The 16,090-nt window shown below is 39.7% G+C and overlaps 1 protein-coding gene across 2 annotated transcripts in view; it reads right to left on the reverse strand.

The window, feature by feature from the left end:
* Positions 1 to 11,668, reverse strand: part of il16 (interleukin 16) — a 58,308-nt gene extending 46,640 nt beyond the window's left edge. Inside the window, exon 1 of one of the 2 annotated variants that reach the window (XM_088295606.1) lies at positions 11,532 to 11,668. The gene's annotated coding sequence lies outside the window, so the exon portion shown is untranslated. Of the gene's footprint in view, positions 1 to 8,338; positions 8,377 to 11,531 lie in introns of those variants that run through there. The other variant, XM_088295607.1, reaches the window with a different exon arrangement.
* Between the last annotated feature and the right edge of the window lie 4,422 nt (positions 11,669 to 16,090).

The raw sequence follows: 16,090 nt of genomic DNA on the forward strand, positions 1-16,090 counted from the left end.
TTCATTGGTGAGACATGATGGGGATGATGATTTATCCATATATTTTTTTCCAGATTTTGTAACACTTATTCACTTATTATGCATGCTAATCAGTAATTTACAAAATACATTTGAATGAATGAAGATTAAAAGTGCCAAGATTAAACACATCCCCTTTTTTGGATGAGTAAGTCTGACATTTGTTTCTATGCCACATAAATGAATATTTTTGCAGCTCTATATGATTTGACGGCATCATGAGCTAATGATGATGGGATGGACCTGTCAATGAAAGGAGACCTGTGCATCCTTGTTCGTCATGGTTAATGACATAGTATCTTGAATGAAAAGTGATGCAAATGTACATTTGGACGACACACAGCATTTGTTTTCTCCAGGAGGTGGTGCTAAATCTATATGACATAGGCCAGGACCGCTGCTTCCACTTTGAAGTGAAAAGTCAAATGGTGAACCCACTACAACCGGATATCACAATTTTAAAATTTTCATGGAACAAAATATTAGTGCGCATGTATGGTTGGTGCGTTTGATGGTTAAGAAGATGCACCTGTTAAAAATGTATTTAGTAATTCATCAAAGTGCCATTTTAATAACGTAATATAACTTCAATATGTTGAATGACTTTTGGATTATACCAACACCAGATATATCAGAAATTCAATAAAACAGAATATTTATCTGGTCTTTCCTATCTTATGGTTGTTTAATATGCATGCTTTTGGAATTATGGAGGAAGCCTGAACATCCACAAATCCAAAACACAAGATATGTGAGGGAGAGCTACTAATCACTTTTGCACCATGCTGCACAGACAGACAGGCAGACAGACAACTTCATCTGGCGAGGGAAAGAAAACTTCGGAGATTCGTAAGATTTTCCAAACATTTCCACATGACCAGTTTGATCATTTGTGAAATGTAGAAAAGAGAAGACGTTCGCTTCATCCCACACCATACACCACCTCTCCGTCCCACCGTATGGGGCCATTATTGTATCAAACCTATTTACAAATGCATATTTCAATCCACAAATGTGTAAAAAGAATCCGTACCTGTCACCAGAGTCACAAATGTGTACCAATAATCTACGAACGTGTACATTGAATTATATGCGCACTGGGCCTCTTGAGTGGTTGCGTTCTTTCACGTGACTTTTGCGACAGTCCTGTCGCGCACGAGTCACAAATGCGTGGAGCGATTTGCAAATGCGTATCTGGAGACTTGTGTGGCTCCGTAATAACACATTCAGACCACAAGGGGGCGCTGCGGTAGTATTCGACAGGCGCGGGAGACAGATGATCGGATGGAGTCTATATGGCGTGCAGTGTTTACTGAAAAAATAAATTACTTAATTAGAAAAAAAGAAGTGTTTAGGAGATGCATTAAAGGGAAGCATAGTTAATGTGTCAATTGTCAGGTTTAGGGAAGTTTCATCCATTTTTTTGTTTGCTTCTGTGATCATATTATTTTTGATATTTTGTTAGCGTATCGATATGTAATGTTCACGTTACTACCCCTAGAGGGCAGTAGTGCCTAGGTTATTTTGTTCTGTGACCGGATATTAACGTGGAGGAATGAGGAAATAAGACACACTGACTAAGTGAGTTCGATGTGTAATGTACAAACAATGCAGTTAGTTCCACTTTATTCTTGCATTGATTCCAATTTAAAGAATGTTAAATAAATTATACTTGACCGTGCGTCGATACTATCCATGTTATTCTTGTATATATTGGTGGTACTGGGCTGGTAGAGTACTACCGTCCCCTTGTGGTCTGAATGTGTATCTATGGAGCCACACAAGTCTCCAGATACGCATTTGCAACTCGCCACACGCATTTTTGGCTCTAAGAACGCAGCCAATCAGGAGGCCCAGTGCACATACAATCCATGTACAGTGATCCCTCGTTTATCGCTGGAGTTACGTTCCAAAAATAACACGTGATAAGTGAAACCCGTGAAGTAGTCAGCTTTATTTATTTAAGTTTTTATTATTTTACAATGCATTTAATATGATGCATTGTTGTGGTTTGTTTGCGCGTGTCGATGGGACGTTGTGGTCCTGCAGTGTCACCTTCGTTTTAAGCGTGTTATTTCTTATTCTCGCTTTTTTTTTTTTTGTTATTCAACTTCGGGGTTGCTTCACTTTGAGGCGTGTGCTCATATGTTGACAGAGGAGTGGTAAAAAAGCCATCTATATTAACACACACTAGGTATAGAGCATTCATTTGATTGTTTTGGGAAAGAATTGACATTGTGATTTTTCGTTGTTTTACATTGTCCGTAGCTCAGAATCTCGATATGTATCCCAAGCTAAGGCAAGATAGCTGACTGGCGGAACTGTTAACTAGCGCCCTTGGAGAGCGGAATGAGGTACGGTAGTGTATAAAATGTTAAATATATTAAAAATGTAAGTTATTAGTTGGATGGCAAATAATATGGTGTAATTTGATTCATTTGTACTTCTTTATTCCTATGTATTTAGTTGATAGGAGCGTTGTGCATATATGATTGATATGTGAATTATTTGTGAAACTATTATTACAATTTGTATTTTTCTATTGTTCTGTAGTTTTCACGGTGCAGAATGGTGAATATGCTTGTTCAGAGATAAAAGATTATCGACACCCGTTTGAAACTCTCTCCTTATTCGAAATCCAAGGGGCTGCTACACTGAGCACAATTCCACTGTAAAAAAATCAGCGAAGCACGAAAGCGCAAAAGATGAAGCGCGATATAGGGAGGGATCACTGTACACACTTGTAGATTCTCTGAACACATTTGTAACTTCAATTACGCATTTATAGATTCTCTGTACACATTTGTGACTTCCATTACGCATTTGTAAATTCTCGGTACGCGATTGTGACTCTGGTTATGGATTCTTTTTACACATTTGTGGATTGCAATGCACATTTGTAAATAGTTTTGCTACAATAATGGTCTCATACCACCACCTCATACAAACACACACATGCGGACCTTCTGTGATTTCTCCATATTAACTGTTTGTATTTTTATTTTATATTAAACATTTGTATTTTTATTTATTTTTTCATACCCGGTGACTAATTTAGCAGCTGATATTGGTAAAAGGTGTTTTAAAACATAAAGCTGTGGGTGATTTGTGATGGAAATATGTGAAGTATTTACTTATAAGTTGCAGGTGTAGGGCTAGCATGCTAGCTCTATGCGCTCCTCCATGGTAACAAGCAGTAAGGATGATTTTGACCGTTCACATGTTTCAAAATTGTTAGGTTGCAGTGGCGGGCCGTGCATTTCACACGTAGGCCTTCAGTGAAGTCCGACTTGAATAAATACTCCACACAATACCATCATTTATGACACCACGGCTGGACAAATAACATACAGAAACACACTGACACAGTACTGAGTGAATGTTGGATGACGTAGCTTCTATTGAAAAGTCCGACTTGAAAATGGCCTCACTAGTGTATCTGCAATTGAATCCACACTTTTCCCTCCTTCGGCCATTGTGGTTAAAAAAAAAGCAAGAATATATTTTATATTTTCGAACGGTCGCCTGTTACAACTTCCGGGTGAATTGATTCCGCATAGCGCTGCCCTCTCATGAGTGAATATCCAATCACAAAACGAGTTCATCATCTTAGGCGTAAGGCCAACAAGAAGGCCTTACTGTCATCAACTCGACATCTGATTGGCTATCGCATCTGTGTATCAACTGTAAAAGCCCCCTAGAGACACAGAACAGATGCCGCACAATTGTATCTGAAGGCCTCGGACGAATAGTGCGTGTGGTATCGTGAAATCTACCTGGCAAAACAAGCTAGCTGGATTCTGATTGGATAAAAAGTCAAACCTAAAAATACAACACTACGATTAATATGACATCAATGTGAAGAATATAATCATGATTCCTTGATTATGTTAGGCCAGCAGGGAAGGCCTTGAAGGCCTTGACCGTCTACCACTGCTAGGTTGTTGTTATTGATAAAATTGTTTGAAAACGAATAAGTCCTACTGAGAATACGATACAAAACAGTCACCATCGAGTCACATATGAAATTGCAGCGCTAACACCACCATGTATCCATGCAGCCCTGACCTGTCTCAGTTATTTAAATGCTGGCCAAATAAAACATATGTGGGATGACCATTGATGTGTACTGTGAACAGTTATCCACTTAACTCTGCAAAATCTAGTTTGGCCAACAAGTCGAGAGCGGCAAGTATTAGACATTAAATATTTTATTCTGCAAAACAATGCACATTTTTATTAATATACCAGTAATCTGATTGTTTTTTCTGCATTTTTTTCTGTAATGGAATACAGTCAGTTGTTTTTTTTGTTTCCTGAATACGTAACATGCACGACATGCGTATTGGATGATGTTGCCAGGATGGCCAAGTGGTCTAAGGCGCCGCGTTCAGGACCCAGTCTCCCCAGGAGGCCTGGGTTCGAATCTCGAATTTCCCCATTGTGGGACTAATAAAGGGAATATTATTATTGAAATGTGTCCCCACAGATGAGATGCTACAGATCGTGAACATGTGTCTAAACTCATGATTCTTCCCTCAGCCTCTAAAAAATATACTACGCAGTCACTCTTTGAAAAAGAACAATTTTGAAAAGACCTTAATGAACAATATCAACAACAACAATATCATATCAAATCTTTTTTTTTTAAAGTAAAATCATCGAAAGCGCTGTGTCTCAACAGCTCAACCCCTTGCTGACTGTAGTCAGCTGCTTCATTGTCGTCCAATGAGGTTGTAGACCACATCACAGCACTGAGAGTGCGCTGGTCAAAGTATTTAATGACATTCGCTTAAACAATGATCATGGTCGATCTTCAGTGTTAGTGTTATTGGACCTCAGTGCTGCATTTGAGACCATCAACAAGACACGTTAATTTATCAGATGGAAACTTGGGTGGGAATATCTGGCACAGTTATTGATTGGTTAGCCTCCCACTAAAAGAGAAGGTATTATTTCCGTGTCAATAAGTAACTTTAAATCTGGGCATCCCAAATTTACATGGGGGGGGGGGGGGGTTCCAAAGGCTCCATCCTGGGACCTCTTTTTTAACATCTACATGCTTCCATTACTTCCACTTATATTGGAAAATATTGCAATCCATTAACATAACTATGCAGATGATACACAGCTCATCAGTCCTCAGGTTACCATAGCAGCATACAAGCACTGGGTAAATGCACTGAACAAAAAAATAATAATGAATGTCCCATAACATTCTACAGTTATACAGAGCAAAAACTGAGGTAGTTGCTTTTTTGGGCTCTAGTCTGCCCAAAAAGTCAGTCAGACAACTACTGTTGATCCAGAACGCTACTGCTAGAGTTTTTACTAAGACCAAGAGGGCGCACTATATTACTTGTGTTCTGATGTTTCTACACTGGTTGCCTGGCTCTCTCAGAGAATAGACTTTAACATTATCCTGAAGCTTTTATGAAGGGCTGAACCATTTGAAGCAATCGGTTCAAAATGGTTTGAAGCTTCAAAGCGTCAGTGATAAGGACATCTGGTGACGAAAAACTAGAACTGCAGTCATATACTACAGACTCTGGCAGGGGTGCTCATTAAGTCGATCGCGATCGACCACTCGATCGCAAAGGTAGTATGGGTAGATCGCATGACATTAAAAAATAGACGTCAGCCTATCATTATCCGTCATGTGGTTGATACAGGGCACCCAGTCAGATGACAGCTGATTTTTTTTTGGTGGCACATTGGTCACCACGCATGCGCAAACAACGGTGCTAAAATGCAGCACAACTAACAAGCTAGCGTATTGGTAACCTCTAATTTTAAGCCCTCGTTTTATTCTCTTGAACTCAAGGGGGGTATGATCATGAGTGGGGGTGCTGGACCAAGTAAGAAGACAAAAACGTATCACTTTAATACGAAATGGGAGGAGGAGTTGTTTTTCACGATGACATTTTCGAAGTGCGTTTGCCTCATCTGCCAGTCTACCATCGCATACCAAAGAAGGGAAATGTGGAGCGGTATTTTCGAACTGTTCATGGAAAATATGATACCGACTTTCCGCCAAAAAGCGAGCTGAGGAAGAGAAAGATGAAGGAATTAAAAAGCCAGTTGTCAGGACAGCAGTCATTTCTCAGACAATTTACTTGAAAAGCGAACGCCGCCAGCGAGATTGGCTACATCTGCATACATTGTACAAAAAAATCCTCTCTCTCTCTCTCTCTCTCTCTCTCTCTCTCTCTCTCTCTCTCTCTCTCTCTCTCTCTCTCTCTCTCTCTCTCTCCTCTCTCTCTCTCTCTCTCTCTCTCTCTCTCTCTCTCTCTCTCTCTCTCTCTCTCTCTCTCTCTCCTCTCTCTCTCTCTCTCTCTCTCTCTCTCTCTCTCTCTCTCTCTCTCTCTATATATATATACAGTGAACCCCCGGTTATCGCGGTTAATGGGGACCGAGACCACCCGCGAAACTGAAAATCCGCGAAGTAGCATCGCACCTTCAAAAAAAAAAAAAAATAAATAAATTATATATAGCGGCGCACCTTCAAAAATGCTTAAAAAAATATATATTAAAAAAAATATACGGGTAGAGAGAGAGAGAGTGAACACACTAGAACACTGTTCTACCAAACAATTTACTTACGAACAACCAAACAAAAACAAAACAAACATACAAAAACAAGCAAACACTAACATAATTAGTCCGTCATTTTGCGCAGGGGCATGAAGAGCTTTACTGCTCCTCTTCGGTTCACTAGATGCACCAAGGGATAAAGAGCGTTTGGGAGGCATCACGAATGGCTCCACAAAACTTTTACACTTAAAAAATTACTGCGAGACAAAGACTAACTAACCGCGATCTATGGCCAGAAGCGTATTGTACATACGTATACGAGATGAGCGTGGACTGATGGGCATCGGGAGAAGCTTGAGCTACTGTAGTGAATTGGCCAATTGCCCAATTGCCCGTGGTGCTTACCGTATTGTATGTGCATTTCTTTGCGTTTTAAAATTTTGCAAAATGATGCAATTATATACCCCCCTGTATACAGTACACCATATAGAATACGGGTAGAGAGAGAGAGAGTGAAATTCATGTTATAACAAAAAAACAAATTATTATTAAAACCTATTATTTTTTTATTCCCCAGCCATTATTTTTGTATTTATTCAATTACTTCTTTTTGTATTTATTTAATTACTTCAACTTTTACCTGCTGGTACGCCGTCCGGTGTGCCCTGTGAATGTTATGATCCTCCAGCAGAGCTGGAGGATTGAACAGGACTCTCCAAACGCAGACCCGGGAAAAAAGGTGGTGATACAAAGATATTTATTATAATCACAATATAGTCAGTGTAATCAGCGCGTCTCGCAGCACGAGACGATCGCTGGAAGAACGCACACACAGCTGAAAAAACAAAAACACACGCGGCATGACAGGCACGGATCATGACAGTGAAATGAAAGGTGGCATTCTTCATTTATTTATTTATTTATTCATTCATAACTGACAGCCTCGCGCTCCGCCGGTGCCCGGAGAAGGTGCTCCTCTTCGGCTTACTGTGACGCGAGCATGCCCTCCTCCTCGGGAGCTTCCATTCAGTTAAACTTAGGGGCCGTTTGGCACCGCCCGTGCCCGGGGAAGCTGCTCATCTACGGCTTAACTGCCACGCACGCCGGCCGGAGCTCTGATACGGTCCGAACCGCGCGAAACGTCGCCACCAATCGTGTCCGTCGCCACCAATCGTGTCCGGGGGAACCTGCTCTTCTTCAACCACTCTCTTCTTCGTCCACTCTCCTCTTCGGCGCACGCCGGCCGTCTAACCGCTTCAGCGCCCCCTTGTGCCGCTCGGCGAAACTACAATGCCCCCGAATATTTTTTAGACCCGCGAAGCACTGAACCCGCGAAAGGTGAACCGCGAAGTAGCGGGGGTTCACTGTATATATATATATATATATATATATTTATTTATATATATATATCTATATATATTTATATATATATATATATCCCGACTGGTTAGCACGATGGCCTCACAGTGAGAGACAGCATCGGGCGTGGGTTCAATCCCGGCTCCGTTCATCCTGTGTGGAGTTTGCATGTTCTCCCCGTGCCTGCGTGGTTTTCCTCTGGGTACTCCGGTTTCCTCCCACATTCCAAAACATGCATGGCAGGCCGATTGAACACAATGATTGGATACCTCGTTCTTTATACTAAAAAATATGTTTTTGTGTATTGTGGCAGTTTTTGAGTAAATAAAAAATCCTTATACCTTGTTTAATGTCCAGCTAAGAAATGTTGTGAATGTGAATTTCACTATTTTTTCCTGTTGTCTGAAGTAAACAATCATCGAGTTACCGGTATTTGAGCGTCGAGGTCTCCGCACGCCGCGCACACCCTGTAGGAGACAATCACAGGGTTTACTAGAGTTCATTTAGAGAAGGAAACAAAACCGTTATTGCTTTGGACTTCATAGGTCACGTGTTTTTCTCCAGACTGAACAGTGTTCCGAAGCTATTTTATTTCCAGGTTTGAAACGCGCGCCGGAGCTTCGGTTTCAGAGTGCCCATCACTACCCATTACTCTTTATTTTAATAGTGGTCATAGGTAGGGATGTCCACATGAATTTTGGTGCCAAATGATCACTGTTTTTGTTGGACGTCATAAGCAATGAAAGTAAAATAATTTACAATGTAGAGTTTGTAATCGGTCTCTTCAATGACTCCGACCATAACATGGGCAGAGTGGAGGGGGGCGTGGCCATATTCCTCAGTCAAAGTAGGCATTTTTCAAGTTTTCACTCTTTTTCTAATTTCTCCAAAATATAGAGATAAAAAAGAAAATGATATCTGATTTCAGTTTCCTGATAAAAGAATATACAAACTGAGCTTGTTAATGAAAAATGGGCCACTTGGATCTTGTCCTCCTTTAAAATGAGCTTGTTATTGAAGACCAATCTGGACACTATAGATCCCTTCAGTAAGTGTTGCTTCAAGACTGACCAGTTTTTTATTGTAGAATCCTATTGTCCATGCAATGCCATGTCGTATCGATCTAATGTTTTCATTTATGTAGGATTGCAAGACGTTTACAAGGTATATGTACCATATTTTTGCGACCATGAGTCACCATGTGATGTGGCGCGCCTTGTGTACAATCTGCAACCCTGAGATCTATACATATACCATTCTCTCACCATTCTCTCAACTAACGGGCCTGAAGCATCTTAGGGTATTTCAGAGTGAATGTTAGTACACCCTGCTGGCTCAAGTCTTAGACCCCAGGGCTCAGAATCGACTGTGACAAATAAACTCTGTGAGTATTTGTTTTAGTTATGGTTTGAGACAGTCATTTAGACAGACCAGTATGTACTGCAGGAGAAAGCCAGACAAAAGGGGAGCTGTCCACGATGTAGTCCGTCTTATCATTCATGTTATTGCAAGCACGAAACATCACAGGTTTAGACAACAGACTCAGCAAAAAAAAAAAAACACACACACTGCCCAAAGCACACCACTCACATCTCTCTAATCAGCCATCTGATTGGCTGAGGATGATTGGCACCCAGAATTCATTGCAGTAATCTTTTTGTGTTATATCTTTTGCTGATATGAATGGCATGAGAGATGCATGTTTTGTGTTAATTTTATTTATTTGTTTCATTGTTTGCTTATATGCTGTTCAGTGATAGTTTTGGTTTTGATTTAAAACCGTGACTCTAAGTCAGGGGTGTCAAGATCCAGTCCTGGAGGGCCACTTTCCTGCATGCTTTCAATCTCTCCCGGCTGCAACCCACCTGATTCAAATGATCAGCTCATCAGCAAGCTCTGAAGAAGCCTGATAAGTATCCTGCTCATTTGAATCAGGTGGGTTGCAGCTGGGAGAGATGGAAAACATGCAGGACACCGGCCCTCGAGGACTGGAGTTTGACACCCCTGCTCTAAGTGTTGTTTTTGGCAGGAATTTTAGATTTAGTCTTAGGCTTAGTTAGTTGGACCAAAATGCTTATTAGTTTTCGTCGGATTTAATCATTCCTTTTTGTGGTAGTTTTAGTCTAGTTTTAGTCGACGAAAACTCAAAAAGGTTTGAGTCGACGAAAACGCAAAAAGGTTTCAGTCCGTTTTAGTTAACAATAGGCATACAAAGTTTCCATCCAATAGCAAAGACTTTCTGATGGACTATTAAGGATTATGCATTACAAACAGATAACGCAACAGTGGAATCAACGCTCATTGCTCCAAAATAAGCCAAGAACCAAAATGTTTCATTTGGCAACTGTTGTGGCTTTATTTCACTTAAAGCAACATAAAATAAAAACGTTTTAACAACATGGACTTGTAGTAGACTTGTAAATAGTACAGTAGCACAAGTACAAACTCTATCAAACCTATGTCTTGTTTACTTGTACCAGATTGCGGTTATCAGCGTGAAGTAGCTTTGCGAGTGTCACTGTCGCCATGGTCTGTCGAAGGAACGCTTATCAGTGTGTGCGAGCCGAGACAAATGACCGCGGACGTGTTTGTGCGACACCAGTATGTGTGACGGTGCGTGCGCGGCGCTTGGGCCCTGCGTGCTGTCCCGGTGGTGGGCGTGCCCAAGCGAAACAGCCAACGTGAATTCTGAGTTTTATTAATTCCTCGTGGAAAATATAATTTAATTGATTCCTAGATTCTTATAAATTCTTTACTCTTAGTGTACAATGTTGTGACACCCACACATCAATGAGAGAGACACCAGCAACTTTTGTTACCACCCAGCAAATAAAAATACAAAAACCTAACAGTCGCTTATGCTCAAAATGCCAAGTGTAGGCAACTCACTAGTCAGCACACTAATGTACAATCACGGTGTCACATCAAAACCAAAACTATCACCAAACATCAACTGGGAAGCAAACCAGGAAACAATGAAAACACCAATACAAGGATCGAAGAAATACAATCAACACAAAACATGCATCTCAAGTGCCATTCATATTCCAAGTGCCGCAAAGCATGCTGGGAGCACACCAGCTTCCCAGTGACGCTACAGTATTATTTTTTTTTCTTGCGACTCAAAGTTTTGTGTCTTTGCATGCAGGGACAATGATGATGTTATGTAAAGCAGTGATTCTCAACCAGTGCACTGTTAGAGATATCCTCAGTTACCAACATATATTGTGAGTTATAAGTTATGAATTATTGTTCGTTAATTTATTCCAAACACATGGCAAATCAATGAAAATGCTCTTCCACTAGATAACTGAAGGTACCTAATAATTATGTATAAGCTGCCTTATCAATAGTTTCTGATGTGAAATATAAGCCTTCGCAAATTAAAGGTTGAGTTAAATATGCCAGAAATGTATTTGGCCCCCCGGGATGATATTTATTTATTATTTGAAACGGCCCGTAGGCAGCTGGTGTTTCACTTGCGCCAAAACTACATTTCCCATAATGCAACGGTGGCGTGCTGAGCGGGAGACGGGAACATCTCTAATATGTACTGTACAGTGAAGGCGTACACTGTGGCAGGCACATTTGCGGAAAGAAAACTTGAGCCACTTTCCTACCTGTCAGACCATGCAACAGAAGCTCTCTACCAGTGTGTTCCTGAGCGCACAGTTTGCTGATAAAGTTGGTGTACTTGCCGCTGACTTCCGAAGCCGATTTACTGACTTTGAAGCACAAAAAGGGAAGTTTGAACTGCTCAGCAATCCATTTTTAGTTGATGTGGAAAGCTCACCACCTAACCTCTCAATCGAGTTGATTGAGCCCCAATGCAATGACGCACAGAAGGCAAAATATGCGGCAGTGGGTCCTGCGGAGTTTTCCCGTTTCCTTCTCGACACAATGCCCCAGCTGCGCATTCAAAGTGCTCAAACAATGGCTCTGTTTGGCTGAACATAACTGTGTGAACAACTGTTTTCTTTAATGTAGCTGAACAAAACATTACACAGAAGTCGACTTACTGCTGAACACCTTCACTCAATCCTCAGCTCAGAGCCTGACTTTGATGAACTTGTACGAAAGATTAGACACCACCAAGTATCATCCTCAGCCTCAAATAAGTGAACATTACTGTGCAATAACATATTTCGATTTTTTTTTACTATAGTTAAGTTAAATATTTGTTTTTATTGCACATGTGACTTTTCTTAGAAGAAAGTGTTGTTTTTCTATTATTAGAGGATGTTTGCACATTACTTGATTTCGTTTCAATCCAATTGTTTTAAAAATATTTCAATTGAGTAACTGATAAAAAGTAAATTTAGCCTCCTTTTGACTTTTCATTTCCCTGACAAAATAGACTGATGGTGCTTTGAATTATACCGCTTCATTCATTTAATGTGCATGTTACAAGGATTTTATAAAGTTTGTCTTTTGTGCCTGTTGAAAATTAAAAATTACTGACAGAACCATAACAAAATATTGCTTTATTTATCCGATCCAATCATATAGAATTATATATGTTAGGTATGTTCAATTTGGTTAACTCAACTATGTGTGATAATTTTATTTTTTTCAATGAACATTCGATCAGTCCGGCCCTCGGCTTGTTGGAAATTTTTTAATTTGGCCCCATGTCTATTTGACTTTGACATCCCTGGTTGAAGGGACAGTTAACTAAATATATCGATTTTCCTAATGTGTGTTTGCAAAAAAAGCGGGGGAGGGGAGGGTAACAAACAATAAATATTGTATTAGTTATAAAGTACTGTACTACAATTTTATTGCTCCGACCGACTTAAAATCATATTTAGCTGTATATTCCCCCCAACCACAGTGAGTCTGAGCTCATCATTAGGTGTATTTTTTAATGGTCTCTCCTGCCATCTATTGGAGGTATTCAGTACTGGAATTGAACGAATACTGATTGAAGACAAACTCGAGTGAAAAATGTCATGGTTTTATTTTTCATTTAAATAATTTTGCTGATTATAGCGTTCCAGCCTACCAAAACCCTAAATTCAGTATTTCAAGAAATTATTTTTCAGAAATAATCGAAAGATTTTAAATATAAAAATGAGGAATTTGCCTTCTCAAAAGTAAATGAATCTGTATAATTTGGATAACTTTTTGGATTAAAATACTGAAATAAATTACATTTTTGACATTATTCTAATGTAATAGAATGTATCCGCCTTAAGTAAGTAAATAACTGCACCCATGACAGGCTTTTTTTTTTCTTAGTTGTTTTACGCTTTATGTTAACTTGATGAATTGTTTTAGTTTGTGTTAGTTTTTAGTTTGCTTCCATGTGTAGCTGCCTCGGCATGGAGCATGGATGCCAAGAGAGAGAAGATACATTAATCTTCTGGAGCCTATCCCAACGATCTTCGGGCAGTAGGCGGAGTACACCCTGAACTGGTTGCCAGCCAATCGCAGTCTAAGTAAATTAATTGACTCAATTATTGGGGAACAGTGGTTCTCATTGTTGTTTGTTCCGGTCACAACCGATAACCACTAGATGTCGCTACAGTGTCTTTTATGTCGAAGGCCAGGCATCAACAAATGGCGGACCGCGATCCGGATTCGGACTCATGGCCGTACCCATGGCCAATCTATGATGAATTTTTTTCAGGACGCATACGCAAACGTTGGCGCTGCAATTCTAGTAAATACGGAAAAGGCCTCACTGATTTGAGCCAATCAAATCTTTTGTTTACGATCCACTGCCAATTGCGCAGCAGACCGGAAGAGAGTGCTGCTGACAGTATGCCTTGCTGAAAAGTTAGCAAGGTCGATGCGTGTTGTTTTAAATGAATGGACGGAGAAATTTAGTTTCATTCTGGCTGCAGCCAATTCAAAACCAGGAGAAAAGCACAATATGATAAAATGCAAGTTAGAGAAGGCGCGGAGAAAGGAAGAGAAGCTTATCCAGCTCAGCCGACCCTTATATCGTTTGGTCACTATCCATACCGCTTATCCTGGACAGGGTTGCGGGAGGGTGCTGGAGCCTTTCCCTGCTGACTACGGGAGAAATGCGCACGACACTCTAAACTGGTCGCCAGCCAGTCTCAGGACTGACATAGACACCGTCACAGACTGAGAACCAAACCCATACTGCCCGCACACAAGTCAGGCGAATGTACCACTACACTATAATTGACCTGAATACATTGCTTTGTGTAACTTCAAATTCCATAAAGGCATATATATATATATATATATATATATATATATATATATATATATATAGAGAGAGAGAGAGAGAGAGAGAGAGAGAGAGAGAGAGAGAGATAGATAGATAGATAAATATATATAGCGCTTTATTACAACTCCAGCTGTTGTGAAATGGGTGAGTTTTATTGTATTGTATTCCATTAAATCCGTTATTGTGGCCTGTTGTTTTGTGAAGGTTTTCACCTCACTTGTCAGCATGTTCATTGAGGCCTTTAACTCCTCCGTGTCATTTCAGAGCATGTTTCACGGGCACCTTGCTAATTTGGGCCTAGTAGCCTGGCAACTTTTGGAACCCTGGACCATGACTCCTCCTCTTGGGCTGCCACGGCAAGACTTGTTCTAGTGATGCAGAACCTAAATATTTCAATGAGTTCTGAAAAATTATGTGCTTAGTGCCCGAACTTTATGGAGGATGGCACTAAATTCTTAATGCAGTAAGCATTACATTAAAGCATGCAGCATAGCAAGGTAAATGCGACTCAACGCCTACTCAACAAATGCGGTAAATTTTAATTTTAAATTTGTAATGCAATCTTCACTGACTAGATAAAATATAACTGTATCTAAGACATAATTATTATTTTATATGTTCAATATTGATATGTTTAGTCAAAAGTTGTCTCATAAATGTTAGTGATTCCTGCTTTACTGTTTGTTCCTGTTGAGAATATAACCTAAATGTAAGTCAAATGATTCTACGTCTGTGGCAACTCTGTGTAATGTTTTTGTGTAAAGGAAATGGACCACACCTATTAAGGGCTATCAAGTAAGCACGAAACAATAACACGGAGAGAAAAAAAAAAAAAAGCAAACGTTGACAAGTCCCCTCTGATCATGTGCACATTTTAACAAAAATTACATTCTACCTCTCAATTATTTTAACTGATAATTGGCATTCAAATTGTGTCAGTATTACTTCTGTTGGATTTTGTCACTTGCTTTAATTATTATTCATTTATTTTCTGTCATCGTCTAATCTGACCTTGCTGTTCCGAAATGTTTACCAAGTGGTTTTCACCTCATTATAAATATTTATTGTATATTTATGAAGATGTCTCTCAATTCGGGATTTTGACAATCATGTTTTCCTTATTTAGAGTATTCATCACTTCTGTTGCTTGTTATCAGGCGCCTGATCTCAACCAATACAGCATGCCTATCATGTGCCAAAGACAAAAGCGTGGGGTATAGGGGATTTTAATTCATGTGAAGCACTTTCAGTTGTATTTATATGTATGAAAACTACTGTATGAATTAAACTTTAATCGACCGATTGACTGCAGTGTAGAGTGCTACAAATATCTGTAAAATAAATCCTTCAAATGAAACTATTTGTGACCACAGTATTTTGTTTTCACCTTTACAAAGGCTTAAATACAAATCAAATCTTCAATATAATTAACAGTAAATTGGGATGACTTTCTTAGAAGTTATTTTAGTGAACATAAAGATGATATTTGATTGTTGGATCTTCAAACAACACATTTGACATCACAATTTTTCAATCATGAAGACTTCAAGTGAACAGGGACACAATGTAATACTATACCTTTACACAATATTCCCTGAAGCCGCAGCAGTCATGTTTCAGGCCAACTGTGGAGAAATAGATATATAAATGTGACCATCTAGATTTTTAAACTTTCAAAAATTGTGCTACTGTTGTCACAGTATATATTCTAAACCTATTTGCCAGTGGAACAAAATGTGTAAAGAGTGAAATGTAATAGAGCCGAGGAAAACTTGGGGCCGGGCAATAGTGGGACGGGAGATTCTCTCTAAAGTGCTAATGCTTCCATAGAAAGCCTTGAATGTGATTAATGGGTCCGATCTTGAATAAAATTTTAGAAATGTGATGGGAACATACAAGCATCCACAGTAGACCTGTTAAGAATCCAGAACCGAATGGGCCTCTAAAAACGGGTGACAAAGACTAAATTTGGAA

Source organism: Idiotropiscis lumnitzeri, chromosome 5 (genome assembly GCF_059441095.1).
Source record: "Idiotropiscis lumnitzeri isolate Australia: NSW breed Sydney's pygmy pipehorse chromosome 5, RoL_Ilum_1.0, whole genome shotgun sequence".
Lineage (NCBI taxonomy): Eukaryota > Metazoa > Chordata > Actinopteri > Syngnathiformes > Syngnathidae > Idiotropiscis > Idiotropiscis lumnitzeri.